Below are 13,915 nucleotides of genomic sequence, written 5' to 3'. Positions count from 1 at the left end.
GTTGGCCCCAAAGCGCTTGGAACCTCCACTTGCAAATTACACAAAAAGAGGGTTTCAACTCTGCTCTGCCTAAAGGAAGGTTCAACTCTGTGAGTTGAACCCACGTAGCCCAAAGAACTTACTGAGAATTCTTCTGTCTAGTGTTATATGCAGAAATCCCGTTTCCAACGAAATCCTCAAAGAGGTCCAAATATCCACTTGCAGAATTTACAAAAAGAGTGTTTCCAAACTGCTCTATGAAAAGAAACGTTAAATTCTGTGAGTGGAATGCACACATCCCAAAGTGGTTGCTGAGAATGATTCTCTCTAGTTTTCATACGAAGATATTTCTTTTTATACCGTTGGCCAGAATGCGCTTGAAATCTCCGCTTGCAAATTCCACAAAAAGAGGGTTTCAAATCTGCTCTGTCTAAAGGAAGGTTCAACTCTGTGAGTTGAACACACACAGCTCAAAGAAGTTACTGATAATTCTTCTGTCTAGCGTTATATGCAGAAATCCCGTTTCCAAAGAAATCCTCAAAGAGGTCCAAATATGCACTTGCAGACTTTACAAACAGAGTGTTTCCAAGCTGTTCTGTGAAAAGAAAGGTTAACCTCTGTGAGTGGAACGCACACATCATCAAGTGGTTGCTGAGAATGATTCTCTCTAGTTTTTATACGAAGATATTTCCTTTTATACGGTTGGCCCCAAAGCACTTTTACTCTCCACTTGCAAATTCCAGAAAAAGAGGGATTCAAATCTGCTCTGTCTAAAGGAAGTTTCAACTCTGTGAGTTGAACACACGCAGCCCAAAGAAGTTACCGAGAATTCTTCTGTCTAGCGTTATATGCAGAAATCCCGTTTCCAACGAAATCCTCAAAGAGGTCCAAATATCCACTTGCAGACTTTAAAAGCAGAGTGTTTCCAAACTGCTCTATGAAAAGAAAGGTTAAACTCTGTGAGTGCAACGCACACAACACCACGTGGTTGCTGAGAATGATTCTCTCTAGTTTTAATACGAAGATATTTCCTTTTCTACCGCTGTCCCCAAAGCGCTTGAAATCTCCACTTGCAAATTCCAGAAAAAGAGGGATTCAAATCTGCTCTGTCTAAAGGAAGTTTCAACTCTGTGAGTTGAACACACGCAGCCCAAAGAAGTTACCGAGAATTCTTCTGTCTAGCGTTATATGCAGAAATCCCGTTTCCAACGAAATCCTCAAAGAGGTCCAAATATCCACTTGCAGACTTTAAAAGCAGAGTGTTTCCAAACTGCTCTATGAAAAGAAAGGTTAAACTCTGTGAGTGCAACGCACACAACACCACGTGGTTGCTGAGAATGATTCTCTCTAGTTTTAATACGAAGATATTTCCTTTTCTACCGCTGTCCCCAAAGCGCTTGAAATCTCCACTTGCAAATTCCAGAAAAAGAGGGTTACAAATCTGCTCTGTATAATGGAAGTTTCAACTCTGTGAGTTGAACACATGCAGCCCAAAGAAGTTACTGAGAATTCTTCTGTCTAGCGTTATATGCAGAAATCCCGTTTCCAACTATATCCTCAAAGAGGTCCAAATATCCACTTGCAGACTTTACAAACAGAGTGTTTCCAAACTGCTCTGTGAAAAGAAAGGTTAAACTCTGTGAGTGGAACGCACACATCCCGAAGTGGTTGCTGAGAATGATTCTCTCTAGTTTTTATACGAAGATAATTCCTTTTCTACCGTTGGCCCCAAAGCGCTTGGAACCTCCACTTGCAAATTACACAAAAAGAGGGTTTCAACTCTGCTCTGCCTAAAGGAAGGTTCAACTCTGTGAGTTGAACCCACGTAGCCCAAAGAACTTACTGAGAATTCTTCTGTCTAGTGTTATATGCAGAAATCCCGTTTCCAACGAAATCCTCAAAGAGGTCCAAATATCCACTTGCAGAATTTACAAAAAGAGTGTTTCCAAACTTCTCTATGAAAAGAAACGTTAAATTCTGTGAGTAGAACGCACACATCCCAAAGTGGTTGCTGAGAATGATTCTCTCTAGTTTTCATACGAAGATATTTCTTTTTATACCGTTGGCCAGAATGCGCTTGAAATCTCCGCTTGCAAATTCCACAAAAAGAGGGTTTCAAATCTGCTCTTTCTAAAGGAAGGTTCAACTCTGTGAGTTGAACACACGCAGCCCTAAGAGGTTACTGAGAATTCTTCTGTCTAGCGTTAGATGCAGAAATCCCTTTTCCTACGAAATCCTCAAAGAGGTCCAAATATCCACTTGCAGACTTTACAAACAGAGTGTTTCCAAACTGCTCTCTGAAAAGAAAGGTTAAACTCCGTGAGTGGAACGGTCACATCACCAAGTGGTTGCTGAGAATGATTCTCTCTAGTTTTTATACAAATATATTCCCTTTTCTACCGTTGGCCCCAAATCGATTGAAATCTCCACTTGCAAATTCCACAAAAAGAGGGTTTCAAATCTGCTCTGTCTAAAGGAAGGTTCAACTCTGTGAGTTGAACACACGCAGCCCAAAGAAGTTACTGAGAATTCTTCTGTCTAGCGTTAGATGCAGAAATCCCTTTTCCTACGAAATCCTCAAAGAGGTCCAAATATCCACTTGCAGACTTTTCAAACAGAGTGTTTCAAACTTCTCTATGAAAAGAAAGGTTAAACTCTTTGAGTGGAACGCACACATCACCAAGTGTTTGCTGAGAATGATTCTCTCTAGTTTTTTACGAAGAAATTTCCTTTTCTACCGTTGGCCCCAAAGCACTTGAAATCTCCACTAGCAAATTCCACAAAAAGAGGGTTTCAAATCTGCTCTGTCTAAAGGAGGGTTCAACTCTGTGAGTTGAACACACGCAGCCGAAAGAAGTTACTGAGAATTCTTCTGTCTAGCGTTATATGCAGAAATCCCGTTTCCAACGAAATCCTCAAAGAGGTCCAAATATTCACTTGCAGACTTTACAAACAGAGTGTTTCCAAACTGCTCTATGAAAAGAAATGTTAAACTCTGTGAGTGGAACGCACACATCCCCAAGTGGTTGCTGACAATGATTCTCTCTAGTTTTTCTACGAAGATATTTCCTTTTCTACCGTTGGCCGCTAAGCGCTTGAAATCTCCACTTGCAAATTCCACAAAAAGAGGGTTTCAAATCTGCTCTGTCTAAAGGAAGGTTCAACTCTGTGAGTTGAACACACACAGCTCAAAGAAGTTACTGATAATTCTTCTGTCTAGCGTTATATGCAGAAATCCCGTTTCCAAAGAAATCCTCAAAGAGGTCCAAATATGCACTTGCAGACTTTACAAACAGAGTGTTTCCAAGCTGTTCTGTGAAAAGAAAGGTTAAACTCTGTGAGTGGAACGCACACATCATCAAGTGGTTGCTGAGAATGATTCTCTCTAGTTTTTATACGAAGATATTTCCTTTTCTACGGTTGGCCCCAAAGCACTTTTACTCTCCACTTGCAAATTCCAGAAAAAGAGGGATTCAAATCTGCTCTGTCTAAAGGAAGTTTCAACTCTGTGAGTTGAACACACGCAGCCCAAAGAAGTTACCGAGAATTCTTCTGTCTAGCGTTATATGCAGAAATCCCGTTTCCAACGAAATCCTCAAAGAGGTCCAAATATCCACTTGCAGACTTTAAAAGCAGAGTGTTTCCAAACTGCTCTATGAAAAGAAAGGTTAAACTCTGTGAGTGCAACGCACACAACACCAAGTGGTTGCTGAGAATGATTCTCTCTAGTTTTAATACGAAGATATTTCCTTTTCTACCGCTGTCCCCAAAGCGCTTGAAATCTCCACTTGCAAATTCCAGAAAAAGAGGGTTACAAATCTGCTCTGTATAATGGAAGTTTCAACTCTGTGAGTTGAACACATGCAGCCCAAAGAAGTTACTGAGAATTCTTCTGTCTAGCGTTATATGCAGAAATCCCGTTTCCAACTATATCCTCAAAGAGGTACAAATATCCACTTGCAGACTTTACAAACAGAGTGTTTCCAAACTGCTCTGTGAAAAGAAAGGTTAAACTCTGTGAGTGGAACGCACACATCCCGAAGTGGTTGCTGAGAATGATTCTCTCTAGTTTTTATACGAAGATAATTCCTTTTCTACCGTTGGCCCCAAAGCGCTTGGAACCTCCACTTGCAAATTACACAAAAAGAGGGTTTCAACTCTGCTCTGCCTAAAGGAAGGTTCAACTCTGTGAGTTGAACCCACGTAGCCCAAAGAACTTACTGAGAATTCTTCTGTCTAGTGTTATATGCAGAAATCCCGTTTCCAACGAAATCCTCAAAGAGGTCCAAATATCCACTTGCAGAATTTACAAAAAGAGTGTTTCCAAACTGCTCTATGAAAAGAAATGTTAAATTCTGTGAGTGGAATGCACACATCCCAAAGTGGTTGCTGAGAATGATTCTCTCTAGTTTTCATACGAAGATATTTCTTTTTATACCGTTGGCCAGAATGCGCTTGAAATCTCCGCTTGCAAATTCCACAAAAAGAGGGTTTCAAATCTGCTCTGTCTAAAGGAAGGTTCAACTCTGTGAGTTGAACACACACAGCTCAAAGAAGTTACTGATAATTCTTCTGTCTAGCGTTATATGCAGAAATCCCGTTTCCAAAGAAATCCTCAAAGAGGTCCAAATATGCACTTGCAGACTTTACAAACAGAGTGTTTCCAAGCTGTTCTGTGAAAAGAAAGGTTAACCTCTGTGAGTGGAACGCACACATCATCAAGTGGTTGCTGAGAATGATTCTCTCTAGTTTTTATACGAAGATATTTCCTTTTCTACGGTTGGCCCCAAAGCACTTTTACTCTCCACTTGCAAATTCCAGAAAAAGAGGGATTCAAATCTGCTCTGTCTAAAGGAAGTTTCAACTCTGTGAGTTGAACACACGCAGCCCAAAGAAGTTACCGAGAATTCTTCTGTCTAGCGTTATATGCAGAAATCCCGTTTCCAACGAAATCCTCAAAGAGGTCCAAATATCCACTTGCAGACTTTAAAAGCAGAGTGTTTCCAAACTGCTCTATGAAAAGAAAGGTTAAACTCTGTGAGTGCAACGCACACAACACCAAGTGGTTGCTGAGAATGATTCTCTCTAGTTTTAATACGAAGATATTTCCTTTTCTACCGCTGTCCCCAAAGCGCTTGAAATCTCCACTTGCAAATTCCAGAAAAAGAGGGTTACAAATCTGCTCTGTATAATGGAAGTTTCAACTCTGTGAGTTGAACACATGCAGCCCAAAGAAGTTACTGAGAATTCTTCTGTCTAGCGTTATATGCAGAAATCCCGTTTCCAACTATATCCTCAAAGAGGTCCAAATATCCACTTGCAGACTTTACAAACAGAGTGTTTCCAAACTGCTCTGTGAAAAGAAAGGTTAAACTCTGTGAGTGGAACGCACACATCCCGAAGTGGTTGCTGAGAATGATTCTCTCTAGTTTTTATACGAAGATAATTCCTTTTCTACCGTTGGCCCCAAAGCGCTTGGAACCTCCACTTGCAAATTACACAAAAAGAGGGTTTCAACTCTGCTCTGCCTAAAGGAAGGTTCAACTCTGTGAGTTGAACCCACGTAGCCCAAAGAACTTACTGAGAATTCTTCTGTCTAGTGTTATATGCAGAAATCCCGTTTCCAACGAACTCCTCAAAGAGGTCCAAATATCCACTTGCAGACTTTACAAACAGGGTGTTTCCAATCTGCTCTATGAAAAGAAAGGTTAAACTCTGTGAGTGGAACGCACCCATCAAGAAGTGGTTGCTGAGAATGATTCTCTCTAGTTTTTATACAAACATATTTCCTTTTCTACCGTTGGCCCCAAAGCGCTTGAAATCTCCACTTGCAAATTCCACAAAAAGAGGGTTTCAAATCTGCTCTGTCTATAGGAAGGTTCAACTCTGTGAGTTGAACACACACAGCCCAAAGAATTACTGAGAATTCTTCAATCTAGCGTTATATGCAGTAATCCCGTTTCCAACGAAATCCTCAAAGAGGTCCAAATATCCACTTGCAGACTTTACAAACACAGTGTTTCCAAACTGCTCCATGAAAAGAAAAGTTAAACTCTGTGAGTGGAACGCACACATCCCAAAGTGGTTGCTGAGAATAATTCTCTCTAGTTTTTCTACAAAGATATTTCCTTTTCTGCCGTTGGCCCCAAAGCGCTTGAAATCTCCACTTGTAAATTCCACAAAAAGTGAGTTCAAATCTGCACTGTCTAAAGGAAAGTTCAACTCTGAGAGTTGAACTCACACAGACCAAGGAAGTTACTGAGAATTCTTCTGTCTAGCATTATATGCAGAAATCCCGTTTCCAACGAACTCCTCAAAGAGGTAAAAATATCCACTTGCAGACTTTACAAACAGAGTGTTTGCAAACTGCTCTATGAAAAGAAAGGTTAAACTCTGTGAGTGGAACGCACACATCCCAAAGTGGTTGCTGAGAATGATTCTCTCTAGTTTTTATTCGATGATATTTCCTTTTCTACCGTTGGACCCAAATTGCTTGAAATCTCCACTTGCAAATTCCACAAGAAGAGGGTTTCAAATCTGCTCTCTCTAAAGGAATGTACAACTCTGTGAGTTGAACACACGCACCCCAAAGAAGTTACTGAGAATTCTTCTGTCTGGAGTTATATGCAGAAATCCCGTTTCCAACGAAATCCTCAAAGAGTTCCAAATATCCACCTGCAGACTTTACATACAGATTGTTTCCAAACTGCTCTATGAAAAGAAAGGTTAAACTCCGTGAGTGGAACGCACATATCACAAAGTGGTTGCTGAGAATGATTCTCTCTAGTTTTTATTCAAAGATGTTTCCTTTTCTACCGTTGGCCCGAAAGCGCTTGAAATCTCCACTGGTAAATTCCACAAAAAGAGGGGTCAAATCTGCACTGTCTAAAGGAAAGATCAACTCTGTGTGTTGAACACACACAGCCCAAAGAAGTTACTGAGAATTCTTCTGTCTAGCGATATATGCAGAAATCCCGTTTCCAACGAAATCCTCAAAGAGGTCCAAATATCCACTTGCAGACTTTACAAACAGGGTGTTTCCAATCTGCTCTATGAAAAGAAAGGTTAAACTCTGTGAGTGGAACGCACCCATCAAAAAGTGGTTGCTGAGAATGATTCTCTCTAGTTTTTATACAAACATATTTCCTTTTCTACCGTTGGCCCCAAAGCGCTTGAAATCTCCACTTGCAAATTCCACAAAAAGAGGGTTTCAAATCTGCTCTGTCTATAGGAAGGTTCAACTCTGTGAGTTGAACACACGCAGCCCAAAGAATTGCTGAGAATTCTTCTGTCTAGCGTTATGTTGAGAAATCCCGCTTCCAACGAAATCCTCAAGGAGGTCCAAATATCCACTTGCAGACTTTACAAACAGAGTGTTTCCAAACTTCTCTACGAAAAGAAAGGTTAAACTCTGTGAGTGGAACGCACACATCCCATAGTGGTTGCTGAGAATGATTCTCTCTAGTTTTTATTCGAAGTTATATCCTTTTCTACCTTTGGCCCCAAATCGCTTGAAATCTCCACTTGCAAATTCCTCAAGAAGAGGCTTTCAAATCTGCTCTTTCTAAAGGAAGGTACAACTCTGTGAGTTGAACACACGCACCCCAAAGAAGTTACTGAGAATTCTTCAATCTAGAGTTATATGCAGAAATCCCGTTTCCAACGAAATCCTCAAAGAGGTCCAAATATCCACTTGCAGACTTTACAAACAGAGTGTTTCCAAACTGCTCCATGAAAAGAAAAGTTAAACTCTGTGAGTGGAACGCACACATCCCAAAGTGGTTGCTGAGAATGATTCTCTCTAGTTTTTCTACAAAGATATTTCCTTTTCTACCGTTGGCCCCAAAGCGCTTGAAATCTCCACTTGTAAATTCCACAAAAAGAGGATTCAAATCAGCACTGTCTAAAGGAAGGTTCAACTCTGTGAGTTGAACTCACACAGACCAAGGAAGTTACTGAGAATTCTTCTGTCTAGCGTTATATGCAGAAATCCCGTTTCCAACGAACTCCTCAAAGAGGTAAAAATATCCACTTGCAGACTTTACAGAGTGTTTGCAAACTGCTCTATGAAAAGAAAGGTTAAACTCTGTGAGTGGAACGCACACATCCCAAAGTGGTTGCTGAGAATGATTCTCTCTAGTTTTTATTCGATGATATTTCCTTTTCTACCGTTGGCCCCAAAGCGCTTGAAATCTCCACTTGTAATTTCCACAATAAGAGGCTTCAAATCTGCACTGCCTAAAGGAAAGTTCAACTCTGTGAGTTGAACACACACAGCCCAAAGAAGTTACTGAGAATTCTTCTCTCTACCGTTATAGGCAGAAATCCCGTTTCCAACGAAATCCTCAAAGAGGTCCAAATATCCACTTGCAGACTTTACAAATAGAGTGTTTGCAAACTGCTCTATGAAAAGAAAGTTTAAACTCTGCGAGTGGAACGCACATATCACAAAGTGGTTGCTGAGAATGATTCTCTCTAGTTTTTATACAAAAATATTTCCTTTTCTACCGTTGGCCCCAAAGCGCTTGAAATCTCCACTTGTATATTCCACAAAAAGAGGGTTTCAAATCTGCTCTGTCTAAAGGAAGGTTCAACTCTGTGAGTTGAACACACGCAGCCCAAAGAATTACTGAGAATTCTTCTGTCTAGCGTTATATGCAGAAATCCCGCTTCCAACGAAATCCTCAAGGAGGTCCAAATATCCACTTGCAGACTTTACAAACAGAGTGTTTCCAAACTGCTCTATGAAAAGAAAAGTTAAACTCTGTGAGTGGAACGCAGATATCCCATAGTGGTTGCTGAGAATGATTCTCTCTAGTTTTTATAGGAAGATATTACCATTTCTACCGTTGGCCCCAAAGCGCTTGAAATCTCCACTTGCAAATTCCTCAAAAAGAGGGTTTCAAATCTGCTCTGTCTAAAGGAAGGTTCAACTCTGTGAGTTGAACACACACAGCCCAAAGAAGTTACTGAGAATTCTTCTGTCTAGCGTTAGATGCAGAAATCCCGTTTCCAACGAAATCCTCAAAGAGGTCCAAATATCCACCTGCAGACTTTACATGCAGATTGTTTCCAAACTGCTCTATGAAAAGAAAGGTTAAACTGCGTGAGTGGAACGCACATATCACAAAGTGGTTGCTGAGAATGATTATCTCTAGTTTTTATTCAAAGATGTTTCCTTTTCTACCGTTGGCCCGAAAGCGCTTGAAATCTCCACTGGTAAATTCCACAAAAAGAGGGGTCAAATCTGCACTGTCTAAAGGAAAGATCAACTCTGTGTGTTGAACACACACAGCCCAAAGAAGTTACTGAGAATTCTTCTGTCTAGCGATATATGCAGAAATCCCGTTTCCAACGAAATCCTCAAAGAGGTCCAAATATCCACTTGCAGACTTTACAAACAGGGTGTTTCCAATCTGCTCTATGAAAAGAAAGGTTAAACTGTGTGAGTGGAACGCACCCATCAAGAAGTGGTTGCTGAGAATGATTCTCTCTAGTTTTTATACAAACATATTTCCTTTTCTACCGTTGGCCCCAAAGCGCTTGAAATCTCCACTTGCAAATTCCACAAAAAGAGGGTTTCAAATCTGCTCTGTCTATAGGAAGGTTCAACTCTGTGAGTTGAACACACACAGCCCAATGAATTACTGAGAATTCTTCAATCTAGCGTTATATGCAGTAATCCCGTTTCCAACGAAATCCTCAAAGAGGTCCAAATATCCACTTGCAGACTTTACAAACACAGTGTTTCCAAACTGCTCCATGAAAAGAAAAGTTAAACTCTGTGAGTGGAACGCACACATCCCAAAGTGGTTGCTGAGAATGATTCTCTCTAGTTTTTCTACAAAGATATTTCCTTTTCTACCGTTGGCCCCAAAGCGCTTGAAATCTCCACTTGTAAATTCCACAGAAAGTGAGTTCAAATCTGCACTGTCTAAAGGAAAGTTCAACTCTGAGAGTTGAACTCACACAGACCAAGGAAGTTACTGAGAATTCTTCTGTCTAGCGTTATATGCAGAAATCCCGTTTCCAACGAACTCCTCAAAGAGGTAAAAATATCCACTTGCAGACTTTACAAACAGAGTGTTTGCAAACTGCTCTATGAAAAGAAAGGTTAAACTCTGTGAGTGGAACGCACACATCCCAAAGTGGTTGCTGAGAATGATTCTCTCTAGTTTTTATTCGATGATATTTCCTTTTCTACCGTTGGCCCCAAATCGATTGAAATCTCCACTTGCAAATTCCACAAAAAGAGGGTTTCAAATCTGCTCTGTCTAAAGGAAGGTTCAACTCTGTGAGTTGAACACACGCAGCCCAAAGAAGTTACTGAGAATTCTTCTGTCTAGCGTTAGATGCAGAAATCCCTTTTCCTACGAAATCCTCAAAGAGGTCCAAATATCCACTTGCAGACTTTTCAAACAGAGTGTTTCAAACTTCTCTATGAAAAGAAAGGTTAAACTCTGTGAGTGGAACGCACACATCCCAAAGTGGTTGCTGAGAATGATTCTCTCTAGTTTTTATTCGATGATATTTCCTTTTCTACCGTTGGCCCCAAATCGATTGAAATCTCCACTTGCAAATTCCACAAAAAGAGGGTTTCAAATCTGCTCTGTCTAAAGGAAGGTTCAACTCTGTGAGTTGAACACACGCAGCCCAAAGAAGTTACTGAGAATTCTTCTGTCTAGCGTTAGATGCAGAAATCCCTTTTCCTACGAAATCCTCAAAGAGGTCCAAATATCCACTTGCAGACTTTTCAAACAGAGTGTTTCAAACTTCTCTATGAAAAGAAAGGTTAAACTCTTTGAGTGGAACGCACACATCACCAAGTGTTTGCTGAGAATGATTCTCTCTAGTTTTTTACGAAGAAATTTCCTTTTCTACCGTTGGCCCCAAAGCACTTGAAATCTCCACTAGCAAATTCCACAAAAAGAGGGTTTCAAATCTGCTCTGTCTAAAGGAGGGTTCAACTCTGTGAGTTGAACACACGCAGCTGAAAGAAGTTACTGAGAATTCTTCTGTCTAGCGTTATATGCAGAAATCCCGTTTCCAAAGAAATCCTCAAAGAGGTCCAAATATGCACTTGCAGACTTTACAAACAGAGTGTTTCCAAGCTGTTCTGTGAAAAGAAAGGTTAACCTCTGTCAGTGGAACGCACACATCATCAAGTGGTTGCTGAGAATGATTCTCTCTAGTTTTTATACGAAGATATTTCCTTTTCTACGGTTGGCCCCAAAGCACTTTTACTCTCCACTTGCAAATTCCAGAAAAAGAGGGATTCAAATCTGCTCTGTCTAAAGGAAGTTTCAACTCTGTGAGTTGAACACACGCAGCCCAAAGAAGTTACCGAGAATTCTTCTGTCTAGCGTTATATGCAGAAATCCCGTTTCCAACGAAATCCTCAAAGAGGTCCAAATATCCACTTGCAGACTTTAAAAGCAGAGTGTTTCCAAACTGCTCTATGAAAAGAAAGGTTAAACTCTGTGAGTGCAACGCACACAACACCAAGTGGTTGCTGAGAATGATTCTCTCTAGTTTTAATACGAAGATATTTCCTTTTCTACCGCTGTCCCCAAAGCGCTTGAAATCTCCACTTGCAAATTCCAGAAAAAGAGGGTTACAAATCTGCTCTGTATAATGGAAGTTTCAACTCTGTGAGTTGAACACATGCAGCCCAAAGAAGTTACTGAGAATTCTTCTGTCTAGCGTTATATGCAGAAATCCCGTTTCCAACTATATCCTCAAAGAGGTCCAAATATCCACTTGCAGACTTTACAAACAGAGTGTTTCCAAACTGCTCTGTGAAAAGAAAGGTTAAACTCTGTGAGTGGAACGCACACATCCCGAAGTGGTTGCTGAGAATGATTCTCTCTAGTTTTTATACGAAGATAATTCCTTTTCTACCGTTGGCCCCAAAGCGCTTGGAACCTCCACTTGCAAATTACACAAAAAGAGGGTTTCAACTCTGCTCTGCCTAAAGGAAGGTTCAACTCTGTGAGTTGAACCCACGTAGCCCAAAGAACTTACTGAGAATTCTTCTGTCTAGTGTTATATGCAGAAATCCCGTTTCCAACGAAATCCTCAAAGAGGTCCAAATATCCACTTGCAGAATTTACAAACAGAGTGTTTCCAAACTGCTCTATGAAAAGAAACGTTAAATTCTGTGAGTAGAACGCACACATCCCAAAGTGGTTGCTGAGAATGATTCTCTCTAGTTTTCATACGAAGATATTTCTTTTTATACCGTTGGCCAGAATGCGCTTGAAATCTCCGCTTGCAAATTCCACAAAAAGAGGGTTTCAAATCTGCTCTTTCTAAAGGAAGGTTCAACTCTGTGAGTTGAACACACGCAGCCCTAAGAGGTTACTGAGAATTCTTCTGTCTAGCGTTAGATGCAGAAATCCCTTTTCCTACGAAATCCTCAAAGAGGTCCAAATATCCACTTGCAGACTTTACAAACAGAGTGTTTCCAAACTGCTCTCTGAAAAGAAAGGTTAAACTCCGTGAGTGGAACGGTCACATCACCAAGTGGTTGCTGAGAATGATTCTCTCTAGTTTTTATACAAATATATTCCCTTTTCTACCGTTGGCCCCAAATCGATTGAAATCTCCACTTGCAAATTCCACAAAAAGAGGGTTTCAAATCTGCTCTGTCTAAAGGAAGGTTCAACTCTGTGAGTTGAACACACGCAGCCCAAAGAAGTTACTGAGAATTCTTCTGTCTAGCGTTAGATGCAGAAATCCCTTTTCCTACGAAATCCTCAAAGAGGTCCAAATATCCACTTGCAGACTTTTCAAACAGAGTGTTTCAAACTTCTCTATGAAAAGAAAGGTTAAACTCTTTGAGTGGAACGCACACATCACCAAGTGTTTGCTGAGAATGATTCTCTCTAGTTTTTTACGAAGAAATTTCCTTTTCTACCGTTGGCCCCAAAGCACTTGAAATCTCCACTAGCAAATTCCACAAAAAGAGGGTTTCAAATCTGCTCTGTCTAAAGGAGGGTTCAACTCTGTGAGTTGAACACACGCAGCCGAAAGAAGTTACTGAGAATTCTTCTGTCTAGCGTTATATGCAGAAATCCCGTTTCCAACGAAATCCTCAAAGAGGTCCAAATATTCACTTGCAGACTTTACAAACAGAGTGTTTCCAAACTGCTCTATGAAAAGAAATGTTAAACTCTGTGAGTGGAACGCACACATCCCCAAGTGGTTGCTGACAATGATTCTCTCTAGTTTTTCTACGAAGATATTTCCTTTTCTACCGTTGGCCGCTAAGCGCTTGAAATCTCCACTTGCAAATTCCACAAAAAGAGGGTTTCAAATCTGCTCTGTCTAAAGGAAGGTTCAACTCTGTGAGTTGAACACACACAGCTCAAAGAAGTTACTGATAATTCTTCTGTCTAGCGTTATATGCAGAAATCCCGTTTCCAAAGAAATCCTCAAAGAGGTCCAAATATGCACTTGCAGACTTTACAAACAGAGTGTTTCCAAGCTGTTCTGTGAAAAGAAAGGTTAAACTCTGTGAGTGGAACGCACACATCATCAAGTGGTTGCTGAGAATGATTCTCTCCAGTTTTTATACGAAGATATTTCCTTTTCTACGGTTGGCCCCAAAGCACTTTTACTCTCCACTTGCAAATTCCAGAAAAAGAGGGATTCAAATCTGCTCTGTCTAAAGGAAGTTTCAACTCTGTGAGTTGAACACACGCAGCCCAAAGAAGTTACCGAGAATTCTTCTGTCTAGCGTTATATGCAGAAATCCCGTTTCCAACGAAATCCTCAAAGAGGTCCAAATATCCACTTGCAGACTTTAAAAGCAGAGTGTTTCCAAACTGCTCTATGAAAAGAAAGGTTAAACTCTGTGAGTGCAACGCACACAACACCAAGTGGTTGCTGAGAATGATTCTCTCTAGTTTTAATACGAAGATATTTCCTTTTC

Source organism: Gorilla gorilla, chromosome 4, assembly GCF_029281585.2.
Source record: "Gorilla gorilla gorilla isolate KB3781 chromosome 4, NHGRI_mGorGor1-v2.1_pri, whole genome shotgun sequence".
Classification (NCBI taxonomy): domain Eukaryota; kingdom Metazoa; phylum Chordata; class Mammalia; order Primates; family Hominidae; genus Gorilla; species Gorilla gorilla.
This window is presented reverse-complemented; position numbering follows the sequence as displayed.